This window comes from Grampus griseus (assembly GCF_964374135.1).
Source record: "Grampus griseus genome assembly, chromosome: 8".
Lineage (NCBI taxonomy): Eukaryota > Metazoa > Chordata > Mammalia > Artiodactyla > Delphinidae > Grampus > Grampus griseus.
The window spans coordinates 95443965-95459468 of record NC_139002.1 but is presented as its reverse complement, the minus strand read 5'-3'; the positions used below and the strand labels follow the sequence as shown (position 1 = coordinate 95459468).

The 15504-nt window shown below is 54.3% G+C and overlaps 1 long non-coding RNA gene across 1 annotated transcript in view; it reads right to left on the bottom strand.

Moving 5' to 3' along the window:
• Nucleotides 1-254: 254 nt before the first annotated feature.
• LOC309826676 overlaps nt 255-15504 on the bottom strand; it is a 122658-nt gene continuing 107408 nt past the window's right edge. Inside the window, exon 3 of the long non-coding RNA XR_014297124.1 lies at nt 255-329. This is a non-coding gene — a long non-coding RNA (uncharacterized lncRNA). The remainder of the gene's footprint in view (nt 330-15504) is intronic.

Here is a 15504-nt window from a genome sequence, read left to right as displayed (position 1 = left end):
ATGCAGGAAGAGTGGGAAAAGAGAAAACAGACACAGAACAGTAGAGACTCAGCAAATCAGAGAAACAGACAAAGTCGGAAAGATGGAGAAAGACTGAAGGAGAGAGACAGGGAAAGAGACAGAAGAAGAGATACGGGAAGGGACAGACAGACAGACTGAGAAAGGTCTGCTGGGGAGACAGGATGGTATCAGGGGATGGCACAGGGGTGCACAGGGACGGGGAAGGGGGGAGCAATTGCTGACTTGTCACCTGGGCAGTTCTGATGTCAGCGGGACAGTCTCTTGTTCAGAGGGTTTCCTGTATATTTCCGTTATTGGCCCAGCTTGTCCTGTAAGAGAGAATATTCAATTATTCTAGAAAGGCTATAAGGAGCAGGCCCATTCAAGAAGCTGCTTATGGGGCTTCCCTGGTGGCGCAGTGGTTGAGAGTCCGCCTGCCGATGCAGGGGACGCGGGTTCGTGTCCCGGTCAGGGAAGATCCCTCATGCAGCGGAGCGGCTGGGCCCGTGAGCCATGGCCGCTGAGCCTGCGCATCCGGAGCCTGTGCTCCGCGGTGGGAGAGGCTACAACGGTGAGAGGCCCGCGTACCGCTAAAAAAAAAAAGAAGCTGCTTATGAACACCCGATCCCCCTTCGGACACGCACGTTCTGGGCCAGTGCCTTGCTGATCTGGGCCCGTTAGCGCTAATGAAAAGCTCTCAGCACCTGGGGCACTCCAGCTGGGGAGGCCCGCACTCCATGCCCGCCTTCTGCCCAGATGGCAGCTCCCGGGTGCCCTTGCTGGGGCCGCATGGGGAACCACATCTTCAAGAGACTTGGGGTTTCTGGCACGGGCTTCAGCTATGCTGACACGCTACTGCATGTGGCTGATGAACGGGGAGAAGAGGGTGGGTGTGGTGGCCCATACAACTGGATGCCCCCTGGATGCCACCTGGGTGTCTGCACTGATGCCTCAGCAGAGAGAGTGCTGGCAGAGCGCCGTAAATCAAACACCCGCCCCAGAAACTCTGACTCCCAGGGGAGAGAAATTTGATGCTGGAAAGTGTGCCTTAGGCTTTGCATAAGGATTTGCCAGAAGGCTCCTTTCCTCCTTTCCACTGCCAGCTCCCAGCAGTGGGAATGGGGGTGTGATTTCAGCAGTCAAACGGGCCCAGATGGAGACGCCTGTTCTGTCACATGTGTGGGGAATTCCATAGCCGGCTGCTGCTCAAACACTGGGCTAGAGGACATTTCCAGGGAAAACCTGAGGTCTGGGGGAGCTTGGGCTGCAGTGGGCCTTCCCATGGGCAGGAAGGGGGAATTTCTGCGTCTTGGGTACCTGTTCAGATTTCTTCCCATTACCATCAGTGGTGGGGATGAGGGGCGGTAGGTGAAAGAGTCCTCTCCCTCCCTCCCTCCATCCCTCCATCCTTCCCTCCATCCCTCCATCCATCCATCCACCCATCTGCTCAGCAACTCCTACCTTGCGCTGGGTGCTGTGTTAGGAAATGGAGATACAAACAAGCACGAACTCAACACTTGGGTGGCAGTGGGGGTAGGAGATTGGGGGAGGCAAGGGAAGGGATGATAATAGGGCTGGGGGCCCACAGGAAGGAGGACAAACTCTCCACTGGTGTAACTCCACTGGTGTAACTTCACTGGGGGCAGTTAGGGAGTTTTCACCGGGAAGGGGACAGTGCAGGGGAGTAAGTTTTGAGGGAGTGTAGGTGTGGGGATGGGCAGAGGTGGGGAAAGGCAGGAGAAGGGGCCCCCTGAGAGCTCTCTGAGGCTCCAGGAACTGGTACCCCACTCCTGTTTAGCCTAAACAGACACACGTGGCAAGTCTTCAGCTGCCTGCCTCGGTATCTGCTGTATGGCTTTGGGCTGTATGCTTACATGCATGAGCTCATTAAATGCCAGGAGCAACCCTAGAAGTAGATATCATACCATCACCTCCATTTTACAATGGGGAAACCGAGACCTGGAGAAGGAAGTGACTTGTCCATCATCACACAGCTAGTAAGTGATGGACGAAGAAGCCACACCCAGCAGTCAGAATCAAAGCCAGCTTTCGTGGAAAGGGCTGCATTCACTCCCATGATTATGGTGAATCCTCAAGACAGATCTGCAGGGTGGACTATTGCCCCATTTTATGGAAGGAAACTGAGGCTTAACTGTGGCAAAGCGGCTGCACCCTCTTGCAATCCAAGGCTCTTTCTAAAACTCCAGGCGAGATGTTAGAAAAACTGTGTTGGGGGCCAGGAGTGGGGAAGAGGGCAGAAGCCCAGCTGCATCTGAACAGTGACAGATCCCCTGAAATTGACCCCGGGGGTGTGGAGAAGGGAGGACACTGTCACTACCAGGCAGGACACTGCCACCTGGGTGGACATCTGGGGGGAGAAGCCCCTGGGGTCTAGGCAAGGCCCAAGGAGCTCTGGGCTGGAACTCTATCCAGGGATGGCTCACAGGGCAAGATGAAGCCAACTCAGGGTCCTTCCTAGAGCTCGGGTTTCTGTGGCCTAAGGAATGGAAGCCCCAATGTCTAGTTCAGGAGATGCACCCCACATCCAGCCCCAGGGCTCAGGGAAGCAGGGAGGGGGTCATAGTTTTCTCTTACCCCCGTTCTTCCCCTGCCCCGTCCCAGCCCTGGTGCCCCCAAAGCACCATCCTCTGCCCAGCATCTCAGGCTGGTGGTCATCTTGAGTGTGACACAAACCACCTTCCTCTGGACACTGAGGCTGGGATGAGAGGCCTGGGTGATGCAGAAGGCTCACCCGGGGGCGGGGAGGAGGTGCTGAGCTCCGCGTGAATCTCCAGCGTCTCTTCACCTCCTCTTCACCAGGATGCCCCCTCCCTGATTGTTTTCTCACCCAGTGAAGATCTACACTAAGGGGAAGCTGGGAAAGGACGGCCTGGGAGATGCCTGCCAGCTCAGCCATCACCACTGCTTCTGCACAGTCTGGGACGGCACCTGCCCTGGCCAGCACCCTGGAGGCCTTCAGAAAATCACTACTCTCCCTGAGACGCTAGGTGCTCCTATGAAAACTGTGATTCTCAGTTTTGAAGCCAAAGGTGGTTGTAAGAATTCATGAAGTGAAGCGATATGATGTGAAAACTCTTGGAAACACTGTTCCCATGGGGAGCTATTATCCGCATCCTCATATATTGAAAATAGGTGGACGCCCAAACCATGTTCACTGGTTATCAGTGGAGGTGGGCGTGGGGCAGACCATGGACATCTGGCTTGGTCAGGATGGATATAAATATCTTTCCTTTAAATGGCCCCAAAGTCAAATTAGTTGCTCCAATTTTGTGATAATTGAGCCTAATAGTAACTAGTAGTATTGAGCATTTACCATGTACCAGACTCTGCTAAGCATTTCTCCTGCATCCTCTTATTTGATCTTCACTTAGGAGGTAGGTATCATTATTATCCCATTTTACAGATGAGGAAACTGAGGCTCAGTGCATATAATTAACTGGCCTGGATTCATTCATATGGTTAGTAAGACCACCTGGCCATGAATCAGGCCTAAGTCTGCTAGACTCCAAACCAGAGCACCTGATAAGACATTGATCCATGGACGTGGCACAAGAGAGAGGACGCCAGAAAGAGGGGGCGCTATGCCCCAGTCTCCAAAGTTTCCAACCCAGTGCTGCTCTGCCCTGAATCAGGCGACCAGGCAGTGTCCCAGTGAGCTGGCTAGCATCCTCCCCCATGCCAGCTGGAGGCCTTTGGGGGATGACCCCATCCTGCCATCCCTTGACAGATGGGAGTCCTGAGGCCCAGAGAGGGGCAGAGACCCTCTGTGTGTGAGGTCACGCAGCACTGCTGCATTCTCCTCTGCAGGCCCCTGCCTGGGCCAGACAGCTTTATTAATCCTGTCAATCCCACTGCCCCAGATGGCGGCTCAGTCCCATCTGCATAGAGCAGGCCCAGGAGGGGTTCTCTGATTAAGAAGAACAGCTCAGTTCATAAATCACTCCTTTTACTTTCACCGCCCCCAGGCCCCGGGCATGCTTTCTGGAGAGAGAGAAAAGAAGGCAGGTGGACAGGGGTGATGGAGAAGCCCCCATCGGAGGAAGCAAATGTAGACCTGGGCTGGAGGGAGCCAAGAAACGTCTTGTCTGCACTCTGGCCAGGTGAGGGCGCTGTGGTGCAGGGAAGAGCCTCAGGGGGTCCCAGGGGAGCGGCCTCACCTGGGTCCCAACCAGTACCGGCTCTGCCCCCAACAAGCTGTGAGACGTGGGCCAGCTTCCTCACCACCTGCGCCTCCATCTCTCCATCTGTGAGATGGGCATTCTCAGATCTAACTCCCAGGGTCACTGCGTGGATGGAGAGATGGTGTAGGAAAAAGCACTTGAGCGGCTGTACGTCCAGTTCCTTCCTTCCTGTGCACGCCAGGCACCTGCTAGTGCCAGCACTGGGCTGGGTCCAAGGCACGGAGACCAGCGGCTTCCCTCCCTCAAGGACTCACTAGAGCCTACTGAGAATGAATAACCCGGTGCTCAAAGAGGAGTGTGAGCAGACACCTCAACCAAGGGCGTGCCGGGCAGGAAGGGAAACAAGTGCCGACTGCCTGGTGGGGCTGCAGGGGGAGCCTAGAAGCTGGGGGGCCTGTGTGTGGAGGACAGGGCAGGGACCGACATTTACTGAGCCTCAGTGAATACTGCAAGCCATTGTGTTATGGGCATTTACCTATAATGATCCTCCAAAGAGATCTGCAAATTATCAGTAGATAAATCACCATCGTTCCCTTTTACAGAAGAGGAAAGTAAGTCTCCAAGGGGCTAGGAAGGCCCCAGAGCCAGAACTGACCCAGGTTTGCCTGACTCGAAGACGCAAGAGTTCCTTCATCAGGACTTGGCGCTGAGGCGTGTCAGAAGAACGATGATTCTTGTCATCAGGTTCCGAGCTGAGCGGGGGGGGGGGTTGGGGGGGGGAGGGAGAACTTATTTGGAGCTGGCGGTGCCTGCTGGGCCTCATCCAAAGATACACGGTCTCATAAACAAGCAATTGGCCCGAAATCCTGGCGCGCCTGGTGATAGCACGGACACGGGGACATGGACACAGCTGATGGGGGATAACATCTAATTAGGCTCCTGGGGGCAGAGCCTGTGGTGGATGTAGCGGATCCTAGTGACAGCCTTCCCCGGCCTCCACACTGGAAGCAGAGTGGCTGCAGCGTCTGGGAAAACACGGTCTGTAGTCTGTGAGCAGAACCAGGTCTGGGCACTGCATGTTCCTGCCGCAAGCCCTCTCCTCTGCCATCAGAGAATCTTCAAAGAAGGAAGCCTTAGTGAGGGCTGACTCCAACTCTCTTTTTTCCACACTGGGGGATGCTGAGGGCCAGAGAGTGGAAGGGTCTGGCCCAAAGTCACACAGCAGCGCCAGAACCAGGAACTCCTGATTTTAAGCCCACTGCTCTTCCCACCACTCAAGGCAGCCCACTAAGACAAACATCTTAATTTATTTTGACTTCTGAAAGCATTTTACACACATTATTTTATCGAATCCTCCCAACCACCCCAGGAGATAGGCACTCTTGTTTTATACATGAGGAAACTGAGGCTCAGAGAGATGAAATCCCTGGCCCAAGGCTGGAGAAATTGCTGGGACAAAGCAGGTTCCCATCCTTCTGCCCTGGCCGTCCTCCAGAGGTGTGGCCCGGGGACTCTGGGCTGCTGGTCCCCAGAATGACCCTTGCCACAATCCTTGCCCCCTGCCCCATGGACCTGGACTGGACTCAAGCCACAGAAGGCGCTCATCCCCGACACTTCCTGGGATGGGTCCATGGCTCCATCCTCCTGCCTTTGCACTGAGATGGTCCATTTGCAAAGGCCTCTGGGAAGGCTCTGCACCTTCCACCAAAAGTTGGTGGGCAACCTGGCTGCTTCCATGGGATCCAGAGAGTGTCCACCCCACAGCCTCTCTGGATCAGCAAAGAACAAGTTCCCTCCCAGCCAACCGTTATTCTGTGGCAATTTATATCAGAAAACACTTCCTTTTTATGTTCTTTCATTCATTCCCCATTTAGTGAGCACCCTTGGCCTTTGGGGGGAACCCACAGCCCCGGGGGACCTGGGTCTGGGGGATCTGCCAGTAGACTGTGTCTGCAGCTCCTCCCATGCTAGGAAATGTCACTGTGTCCCCAGCCTCCAGGCAGCCCTCTCCCCAACGTGGGTTCTCCACCCAGCCTGGCACAGGAAGCGGTGACTTCAGGCAACACCTCTGCTTCACCTGGCTGAGTCTGTCTCATTATTCTCCAGGGGGCCTCCTGGAAGCTTTTGTTAGTCTTTATGCTAACCAGAGCCTGCAGCTAGTTAGCTCTTACTGTATACCTGGCCTTGAACTAACGGCATACAGAACCTCACAAGAATCCCAGGAGGTGGGTCTGCTCCCCGCTGACCTGTGATTGAATCAGGCTCAGAGACGATGAGCGGCCTGCCTCAGGTCACTCAGCCAGGCTGCAGGGGTCCCCTGGCCTGATCCCAGAGCTGAGCTCTTAGCAAGGGTCTCTCACTTTTCCCCCAACCCTACATAAAATAAAAGACATAGGATTAAACCAATTATATTAAAATATGGTTACAAGAATATTTAAAAAACATTTGTAAAATGCAAACACTTCTTTATCCACCTATTAAATTCAAGAGCCAGTGACAGGTTCAATAACTATTGAAATCTGCACCAGTTTTGGGGTGATATGAAAGTATCTGCTTCTATATATTGATGGCAACATTACAAGTACAGCTAATGGGTCTGGGGGATCTGCCAGTAGACTGTGTCTGCAGCTCCTCCTGTGCTAGGAAGTGTCACTGTGTCCCCAGCCTCCAGGCAGCCCTCTCCCTCTAATGGAGCTATGGCTTGTTGCCTGTGATCATAGTTGGAGGAAATGCTCAATTTCAGTTAGATGTTAGTGAAAGCAAAGATATAATCTTCTCCCCCAAGTTCACCAATTCCTCAAGTTCCATGTCGTCCACGGACCCTGGGATAGGCACTCCTGCCTTAGACATAGCTCATCCCTGACAGTAACGCCCCACCCCACTTGCGGCGCATCAATCCAGTTTGTCACTCACAATCTCCATCCCTCCCTCCCTGAAAGGGAAAGAGGATGCCCTTTCCCCTCAGCCCCCACCCCCAGCAGAGGGGCAGAAAGTTTACAGCAGGAGCAAAGGGGACCATAGGGGCAGGGAAGAGGAGGGGTGTCAGAACCCTAAACTGACCAAAGCCACACGTGGCCACCTTCCTGCCCAGGGCAGGAATAGGCAGCTTGGGTGGAAGTGGAGGCCAGGGAGCCAGCCAGTCTGAGAAGCCCCTGGGGAGTTTGTTCAGCCCTCGAACTTCCAGGTTCCAGCCCTGAGATTTGGATTCCGTGGGCTCAAGGAGAGGCCTACCAGTCGGTCTTTCCTTCTGATCCATCCCTGGGGGGTGGGGGGGGAGTCTACACTGTCAGGTTCAAAGACGTCAAGGTGAGAACCCCCCTGAGGTCTATCTGGAAGGCCAGGGCTCCAAGCAGGCTGAAAATCATGCTCCCCAAATCTAGGAGGGTAACCATGGAACCAGCCAATGGCTGTGTGCCAGTCAGATGCCCAGCGTCCCTCCCCCATCACCCCGGGCAGCCAGAGCCCAGGTTCTCCGACATGACCCAGCCTCCAGCACGTGGCTCAGGGCCTCCTCCCAGCCTCCCCATCTTCTGCCTTCCCTCCAAGGGAAGAAAACTGAACGATGATTCCACGCCACTGGCCTCCTGCTGGGACCAGCCAGTACGTGTCTGGATTGTCTGCAGTGGAGATTTTAATTCCCTGGAAATCCTCCTGCCTCTGGAGAGAGCCTGGGGCTGGGGAGAGAGGCAACAGTCTTTTCTGTTTCCCCCAGGGGTTTGAGATGGAATAAAATATGGGAGAGGAAGTGCTTTGCGAACTGAAGAGCAGAGTCCAGGTGGAGATCAGAAGAAACTTGCAGGACTGGCCTCATCCCCTCAGGCTTACTTCCTAAGGGGGCACTCACAGGATGAAGTGGAGGGGGGAACAGGCCATCCTTATGGTTTGCTGGGGCATCTGTGCTGGCCGGAAAGGGAGGCTGCCCGAGAAAGTGACTCAGAGTCACCCTCATCCTGCAGCCAAGGAGACTGGCGTCCAGAGGGGAAGGGACTTGCAGCAGAGCCAAGGACACACAGCAGAGTCAGGGCTGGACGGCACAGTCCAGACTCCTAGCCTGGGTGCCCCCTGCCACACCTGACGGCTGGCCCCAAAACGCATCCCAGGCGACGCCAGGCCCCTGGGAAAGGTGAGTGTGGACTCAGCGGCCGCAGCCACTGTATACTCACACCGGGATTGGAGGGGACAGGGCCAGGGAACACTGGATGTATCCTCAGCACTTACCATTGCTGGCAGACCTTCTCCACCAGATATAAGCCTTTGGTGGCCAGGGCTGTGTCTCCCACTTCCTCTGAGTCCCCTCAGGGCACGCAGGGGGTACTGGATGGAATATTATCAATATAATAACTGCTACTGCTTTGCGTGAGCCAGGAGCCGTGCTGAGCACTGTTCCAACATCACCTGAAATGGGTGAATTATCCCCAAGTTACCCGGGAGTACACGGGGGCCCAGGGAAGGTGAGCAAGTTTCCCACAGTGGCCCAGCTGGTGAGAGCAGAACTGGGGTTCAGACCCCAATCCAGACAACAGGCCCACAAGACGGAAGCAGGTGAAGAGAACAGGCTGGCAGGCACGAGTCCTGGATTCGAGTCCAGACCCTTGAAAACTGGGGAGAAGCCTGCCCTTTCTCTGACCCTCGAGACCTCTGGCTGTTTCCCACGGTGACTGCATATATAAGCCCCGGTTGGGAAGCAGAAGCCCCCAGCCCTCCCTCCCACTCGCTCTTGCTTCCCACGGTTCATCCTTCTTAGGGCTGGAGCAGCAGGAGACCCTTTGAAAGACTTGGTAATCCATCCCAAAATATGCAGGGCTGTTGCTGGGGCAACCTGGCTGCCACACAGCGCAATTTAAATATTTAATGGCTTCGCGGGTATTAAGGGGCCCTGGGAACTGGGCGGGAAAGGGCACAGGTTTGAACCGGGGTAAGGGGGCGGGGAGCCCGGGCAGCTCCTGCCAGAGCAGCCCCTCCCCCATGAGCCCCATCAGAGAAGGGTGCCTAGGGCTCCTGGCTTCTGTTGCTGTGCTTAGTGTCTGGAAGGATAAAAACAGGAGCCCAGGCAGTGGGTGAGACACGGAATTCCACTGCAGGGGTATGGGGAGGGGAGAGGGTCCAGGGGAATCTCTGTTGCAGGTGGACTATTTCTCTTAAGTGCCTACAGTGCGGCGGACACTATGCTAAGGTCTTACATTCTCTCCTTTGAGCCTCACTATAATCCTGTGAGGCAGGCATACTATTGCTCCCAATTTACAGCCGAGAACCGGGATCAGAGAGGTGAAGCGACTTGCCCAAGGCCACACAGCTGCTGAGCGGCAAACTTGAACCCAAGGCCGGGTGGCTCCACAGCCAGTGCTCTTTTAGCTACATGTATCAGGAGCCAGGCCAGAAACATCGCTGCTAGCTAATACCTATAACAGCGGGCATGTATGAAGTCCTTTCTAAGGGCCAGGCACTGTGCTAAGGGCTTTACAGGCTCTAATTCACTTAATCTTCACCACTACCCTGTGAGGGAGGCGCCCCCATTTTACAGATGTGGAAACTGAGGCCTCGAGAAGGGAAGTCAGACACCAAGATCACAGGGAAGTGGGGAAGCCTGTATTCCAGCCTCAGCAGGACACTCCAGAGCCGGTATTCTTCATCTAGTTCTTAGCCCAAATTTAGAAACTTGTATAACAAAAACAACAACAAACAAATAAAGATCCAATTTAAAATCCTTTTTCGCCCTCGTGCTTTGTCCTCATCCTCCCAAGATGGATAGGGCGGCAAAAGGAAATCCTTCCCACTGCTTAGTAATAAAGATGAGTCGCCTTGAGCTTTTCTGGCTTCAGCCACGTGCTCTACGCACAAGACATGGGCACATGGACAACAATGTAGACACAGCCTTGCAGACACACAGACACATGCATAGACAAACATATAATACACAGACACTCGTACAGACATCCAGGCAGATACAGGTACACACATAGGTACTTACACAGGCACACACACACACACGCAGATGTGGCCTCCGGTCGCTTTCTGCCTGATGGAGCTGACTACAGTGTCAGGTGAAAGAAAAGACATCAAAAGTCATTTGGCCAATGCCTCTGCCAACCTCAAGACTATTTGAAATGGCCGCACGGATCTGATCTTATTCTTAAAGATCTTCAGGAAGGAGGACGATCCCCATAGCCTCATTCTGATGTCTGCTCCTGAAGTAGGGAAGTTCTTCCTGGCATCTAACCAAATTCCCTCCTGCTTTACATTAATCACAATGCAACTCCTGACATCGGTACTCTGCTTACAGCTCCCAGAGCCCTCCTGTTTCTATGCTCTTGCTTGACCCTCACAGCCATCCAGCAAGGCAAGCAGAGCAGAGATGACTATATAGTATTTTATGGGGAGTAGGGCCCAGAGAAGTTAAGGAGCTTGCCTGAGATGACACAGCTCCCATTGGAGCTGGGCTTCACCCCAGGTATATGCTGCTGATTTCACGGCTCCTTGAACTACACCAGGTGCTATCAATGTCCCATGGATTTCACTTTGTCTTCTCCTGTCTGCAGTGAGCCTCCTTGGATCTCAGCCTGTCAGTGTTCAGCGAGGGGACGGCACTGGCCCTGGCTCACATCCCTCCTGCCTGAGTGATGCCCTGGTGCAGCATGGGGGATGGGGGCGTCTCAGAGTTGGGTGATCCCGGAGTTGCCCCACGCAGAGGCAACCGCATCCTCCCTCCCCAGAAAGGAGTTTTCCTGTGCTGAGAGCAGACTGGTGAGGCTGTCCTCTCCTTCTCAGAGCATCCTCCACCCCATGGCAGGCTCCCTCGACTCCCCAGGGACCAGGAACTGTCCCCAGAGCAGAACCAAGCCACGCCCCGAGCCTTACGCCCACAGGGCGCACTGTCCCACTTACATTTGCTTGGTAGTAAATATTAGAGACACTGGGTCTTCCCAGGGCAACTGCAATTCATTCTAGTCACCTGGCCCGAATTAGGGAGGCCACAACCCCTTGCCATAAACGGAATGACGACAGGTATTTGGAGCTCGAGTTAAGGAGGAAAAACAATGGAAAAGCAGAGAGACCATGACTGAGAGTCCTGCCTGGCTTGAGAAGATCCTGAGAGGAAATGAATCAAAAGGAAGATCCGGGGCCGGGGCCTGAGTAGACGACCAGGCAGGAGTCAGAGAGACCTGTTTTCTTTCCTCCCCATGAAATATCATCCCAGCTGCTCCTAGGAGCCCTAAAGAAAGGTGTGGGCAGGGCTGGGGGTAGGGAAAGGGCTGGGCTTAGACAGACACAGGAACCGTGCTCAGACAAAGGGAGTGCTTCATCCTTCCACAGAAGCCTGCTCACCAGCGCCACCAAACATCGGTGACTTACAGGCCAGGAAGGATGCTGGCAATCCCACCAGGAAGCCGCAGGGATAAGCAAGTATTTGGACCTTACAGGGCCCCAGAAGAGAATTTCTATTTCCTTCTGACAAAATAATAACTAATAATAAAAAATAAAACTTCTCCAGGCCTTGGTTTCTCCATCTGTAGAATGGGGCAGAAAGCCCCGCCTTGTTCATCTAATGGGCCGGTAGTGTCTGGGCAGCCCTGGCAGCCTGCCTGCTGCAGGCTTGGCCCCTCTCTGAGGCTCTAGTGGATGACAGATGACCCATGCAGAGCACATTACAAGCCGAGGATGTGCCCTTGGATTAGTCTGCTGTGCCTGGAAGGCCTCTTCTCTTCTCTGCTGAGGCCCAATAGCAGTTAGAAGGGGCAGGGAGTCTGGTGTGCAGTTTGGGTGGATCTGAGCCAGTCATGGCTTCTGCATCCCTGGGGAGGGGCGCAGGGTGGCTATGGTGGTGATGATCAGAGTTAACACTTACAGAGTGCTTACTGTGTGTCAGGCACCATTCTAAATGCTTCCTATCTATTAACCTTTAATTCACAATAATCTATGAAGTGGGTACAATTAGTATGCTCATTTTACAGATGAGGAAACCGAGGCACAGAGAAGTAAATTAACTTGCCCTGAGTCATACAGCTATTAGACTAGCATTTGAACCCAGGCAGGTAGTTCCAGCATCTGGTCTTAGAGGGTGTCCAAGATGTCCCAAAGTTTGTGGGGCAAACCACGGAGCTCTCCAGAATTAGGAAACCCACTAGAAAGGAGTGTTGCAGTGGGAACTGGGGGCTCAGGGTCTGGAACTTGCTCTGCTGCTAACTAACCATATGACGTCGAGCAAGTTACTTGCCACCCGCCGGCCTCCGGGGCTTCTCCGCAGAGGCAGCTTGCAGAGTGGCCAAAGGCATCAGAACGGCTGGGTGGAACTGTCTCCCCGACTCGCTACCTCTGTGGCCTCAGCCCCTCTGAGCCTCAACAAACGTGCGATCTTGCAGGTCCTGTGAACGTGGATGGGACTGTGCTCCACGGAAAGCTCTAGAAGTGGAAGCTTTTGTTGTTTTTTTGGAAGCCACGCCTTTTGCTCATCCACAGTTTCGTGGCTCCCAGCACCAATGCTGAGCAAACACCTGGGTGTCGTTGGCTCCGCTTTGGGTAGAGAGTACTCACTTACCGTCCTTTTAGAAATGGAAATGGTGGCCTGAATATTTGATGAGCGGACCTCCTCATTTAAAAATGTAAATACAGCCCGGTCTGTAGCCTCCAGAGCTAAATGTCAGCAAAATAAAGGGGTCGGGGCTTAAGAAGCCCCCGATGAAACAAGGACACTGGGGGCGGAGGGCAGGTGGTCTCGCCCCTTGTGAACGCCGATCTCAGGGTGCGTGGGGTGTGTCTGAGCGTGGCGGCGAAGGAGGCCACACAGCCACTCACACGCGCTTCAGCTGCCCTGCAGACCACACAGATCAATGGTGCCACTTGCCTGTGTGTCCACTATTTTGTCAGGGACGGGGTGCTCAGAGGGGACTTCAGGCCAGGTTCCAATCAGGCAAATTGGTACTTTTTCTGCAACCCCAGAGGATATAAGGATAAAAGGTCCAGGGATCTGGATTCAGTTTTGGACTTCACGGCTACCAGCTGGCTCTGTGGCTGGACTAAGCCCCCTCTCTCTGTCTCGGGTCCTGAGTGCCGGGCTTCCCCGCTGCCTCTCCATCTCCGAGTCTCAACTCTGTTTGCGCTCTCTTCCCTCTCTGAGTGCACGTGCACATGTGTGCACACACACAGACACACACACACAGACATACACACACACTACTGTGACCACTTCCTGCAGGGGTGGAAGGCTACCAGCTTATGGAGGCTGGAAACATTTTCTCTTAAAGTCCACCTCGTCGGGGGCCTGGACGTAGATCCCCTAGCCCTATCCTGGAAGTGTGACCCCCAGCGGGCAGTGGCCACGTTTACTTTAGAGGATCTGCACGTGTGAACCATTGTACAAAGCCTGCTTGCCCAAGGCAGCCTCAGGACTGCCGGCGCCCTGCTGGGGCAGAGGGATCTTGGGGGAGCCACCTTGCTGAGAAAAGGAAGAACGTAGCAGGTGTTTCATTTCCCCCTGGCTGCCCAATAATTAAGAAAGAGGAAGACTCAGCAAGTTCAAGGGGCAAGGTTGGGGTTTCCCAGGGACCCCACAGGGATGGGGAGGGGGGTGGGTGTACAGAGCAGGCTTTAGGATGAGGCCATCCTGGGCTCCAGTCTGAGCCTATCCCCGGGCGCTCATGTGACCTTGAGCAAGCACCTCTGAGCTCCTCGAAGGTGACTCCAGAGCCACCAGGTCCCGGCCCGCTGTGCAGACCTGGGTCGCATCCAGGCGGGCCTAGGCAGCAGGGCTGCACCCGGAGCTGAGGTGAGTGCTGGCCAGATAGTTCTGAATTTTGCTTCAGGCCATTACTCCAGCAATTGTCTCTTCCTGGGTGTAATTCTGAACAGTAAATGTTATTGGAGAGCAGATCCTGTGGGAAACATTTTCTGTAGAGGCCTCATATTGGACTTTCCAAGGTAAATGTTCCAATAAGAGATAAGCCCAAAGAAAATCCTGGATCCATTACCCGAGTGAGGCAATGGGGGTGGGGATAAGCCACCTCCTAGCTGTGCCCTGGGGCAACCAGTGCCTCCCAGTCAACTGGGATGAATGAAATATGGAGTATGCTTAGAACAGGGCCTGGCATACAGCGGGGCCTCTGTGAAGGCCCACTCACATTGCTGGGCCCTGGGTGGAGAATATATATTTTCACATACATCCCACTGAAGGTTTCTGACAACTTTGCAAGGTATAATATCCTTGGTTCATGGAGGAGAAAACTAGGATGGAGACCCTGAAGGATTTCGGATTAGGGCTGACCTGTGTGCATTCTAAAGCCCAGGGCCGTGCCCTTCTCTCTGCTACGTTTCAGTTACCTCACACCATTTTAAGGTCCCCTTTGCCTCCAAAATATGGCCTTAGGGATCCTTTGCCCGACTTCATCAGTGATGATCAAAGAAACCCTTTCTTCCCAGGATGTCTTGGCCTTATCATGAGGTTATACCTGCCCAGCTGCTCCTGGAGGGGACTGGCCCTCAGGGGCAGTGGCAGAGGTTCAGGGGGTCTGAGAAGCCAGGACCTGGGAAGGAGGGACCCCGCCCTCATCTGTGGAACCAGTTCACCGGGAGAGAACAAACAATAAGAATGTGTTGCACGTCTACAGAGCTGCATGGGCCACACACGGTTCTCACTGGCTCTTGCAACCCTATGTGGTAGATGCTTTTATTACCCCCATTTTTCAGCTGTGACAACTGAGGCTCAGAGAGGTTAAGTCACTTGCTCAAGGCCACACAGCTAGAAAGCAGCAGGGCTGCTCCAGAGTCTAGGCTTGTAACAACAGCCTGACACTTCCCCCTCTCCCATCTGCGGTAGCAGGAGCCCTAGGCCTGTTGCAGAAGGACTGATGGCCAGAGCCTCCAGCCTGCAGGCCCGTCCCTCTAGGGCCACCAGGTATATGTGGGGCCTGCAGTCTGCTGCCCCCAACCAGAGTGGAGTGGTGTCCCGGTGGATGGGCTGTCACGGAGGACTCCATCACTTTCCCATCTTAGAGAACGTCAAGGCTTGAGGGGCCCCCGAGGTCCTAGAGTCTGTCTCTTTCACGTTAAAGATGAGAGCTCTGAGGACCTGCCCCCAGTCACAGCATATTCGGAGGGGCTTCAGCGTTATGTGCTGGCTTCAGATGGTTTCGCCCTCTTCTGTTCACTTCTCAGGGGGGCTGTGGCCAGCTGCAGTCTCAGAGGTGACACTCGCGTTGGGCCCCAACTCCCAAAAAGTCCCAGGGGGGGAACACTTCCCACGTTCTATGTGCTTCGGCTGCCCTCTCATTTAATCCTCATGTCACTATTAGTATCCCTATTTACAGATGAGATGGGGTCCCAGAGAGGGGACACCCCTTCCCCAGGGTCACAAAGCTTGGAGGAAGAGAAG